The sequence below is a fragment of the Branchiostoma belcheri genome, unplaced genomic scaffold, assembly GCF_001625305.1.
Source record: "Branchiostoma belcheri isolate BF01 breed outbred unplaced genomic scaffold, Haploidv18h27 scaffold92, whole genome shotgun sequence".
Lineage (NCBI taxonomy): Eukaryota > Metazoa > Chordata > Leptocardii > Amphioxiformes > Branchiostomatidae > Branchiostoma > Branchiostoma belcheri.
Genome location: NW_017804598.1, coordinates 258,152 through 260,379, shown reverse-complemented (window position 1 = coordinate 260,379; position 2,228 = coordinate 258,152). Strand labels below are relative to the sequence as shown.

At 40.2% G+C, this 2,228-nt stretch overlaps 1 pseudogene; it reads left to right on the top strand.

The window, feature by feature from the left end:
* The window catches only part of LOC109488243, a 5,819-nt pseudogene that overhangs the window by 987 nt on the left and 2,604 nt on the right, over positions 1-2,228 (top strand).

The window sequence follows — 2,228 nt, the reverse complement described above, 5'->3', positions numbered from 1 at the left end:
TGATCATTGTTACAGTTAGAAATGTCATTTCATAATGAGTTATTTTCATGACCTGTTTCTGTATTTGCAGGTTCTTTATGACAGGATACTTGCCTCTAATTATGGATGTGATCCAATTTGTCATGACTTGAAGTTTAATATTAACGTGTCTTAAACCTGATGTAGTTTTCCAGAATGCGCCCCCCATCCCGCCAAGCCCCGCCCAGGCTGCTCTCAAGTTGTCCCAGTCAGACGAGAGGTCGTACCTCCGCTCTATCCGTACACTGTTGTCCAATGAGTCCTTTCTACTGCTGGTGATCACCTACGGTAAGGCTGAATTTCATATGGTAAGACATAGGTATATCTCTGACATAAATAAACACCTTAAAAAGTTGTGATTGATGTCAGCATTTCGGATGAGTCATTTACATTTTTGTAACGTACCTTCATCTTTCATATGTTTGTTAACAGGAATCAATGCTGGATGTTTTTATAGCCTGTCAACATTACTGAATCAGATCATCCTGCACTACTTCCCAGTGAGTAATATTAGTAGTATATAGTACCATATCTGAAATTTCAATACCATCTTAAAGTAATTTTATTTCATTTTCTTCATGTATAGCAGTAACACATGATCTAGGCTATAGTATTGTTAGAATCAAAGATAAACAGAGAGTATTTCTGGTTGAATAATTATTCATACGGAAAATGTTGAAAAATGCTAACTGTAATTTTTATGTTTTCATTCTTCACAGGATGCAGAAGTGGCCACTGGTTGGGTGGGCTTAACCATTGTGTTTGCAGGGATGGTAGGATCTGTCTTATGTGGACTGTGGCTGGACCGTACCAAGACATTCAAGTATGCAAGCAAACACCTTTCTTTTTAGACATTCTCTAAAACACAGACACTGACTTTACGAAACTTTGCTTTCTTTCAAAAATCATGTCTTTTATTTACCATATTTATATCATCTAAATGCCGTATTTAATGCCCTATCCCCATTGTTCCATGTTGACCTCAGGATCACCACCTTGGTCGTGTACCTCCTGACCTTTGCAGGAATGATGACCTTCACCTTCACACTTGACCTTGACAGGATGTGGGTGGTCTTTGTGGTTGCTGGCATCCTTGGGTAACCATATTTCCATGTCTGTACACAGATTTTTTCGTGTATCGCCTCCTGAATGCAGTCTGTGTTCTTGCTGTCCAGTCAGACTCCTATTTAATATTGGCTCCGACCCTGAGGTGTTGCCAAAATGGGAGGTTCACTTTGGGCATGTTTTAAGCAGAATTCAAGTATGCAAGTAAACACCTTACCTGTATGCACCAGAAAGGTAGGCAGAAGTGAACATGATGACAGAGACTATATGTTGAGCTTGGCGATGATCGGGTGACCATATTCTGGTGCCCAACCCCATTGGCAATACATGTACATATACTGTCTTCAATCATAACAACAAGGAGGTTGAAGTCAAAATCACTTGTAATACCGGGGTATCTTCTTCCTTCTGTCGTCATATGCATTTTGTATCTCACGAACGAATGTCAGGCCATGTCACAGCCTGGGAGTTTTGACTGAAAATGGTGCAATTTTCACACTAACTGAGGGCATCTGTCCTTAGTGCTGAAATACCATCAATACACATTATGGAGGTCTTGTTTCTGTAAATATTGCTTATTGGTAGATATTTTTAAAATTGATCAGGAAGTTTTGAATTTGCATTTTGCAAAGAATGGATAGTACTGGCCGGACTTACTTCTATTAGTTATTGTAGAATAGTCATTTTATATTTGATGTCATATAAATTATTTTCCTGGGCTGTTTCTGTACTTACAGGTTCTTTATGACCGGATACTTGCCTCTGGGATTTGAGTTTGCAGCAGAAATCACCTACCCAGAACCAGAGGGGACATCCTCCGGGCTTCTCAATGCCTCCGCACAGGTGAGACAAGTATTCACACCTGTCAGATACCTGTAGGAAAGGCAGATGTATTGTGATTCATTACCTGTACCTTTAAACTTTAAAAGGACAGTGGGATCGTGTGGCGTAACGACAGAGCATTCATTTCGGAACCAAGAGGTCCCGAGCTTGAATCCTGCCATTCCACCGATCTTGTGCACTTGGAAAAAGCACTCCACACGATTCCTCACTTTGCTCAGGTGAAAATGAGTATGTCTGTTGTCTGTTCATGTGTTTGTCTGCATTGGTGGCGGCATAATAAATAAGTTGAAAAAACTTGAGTG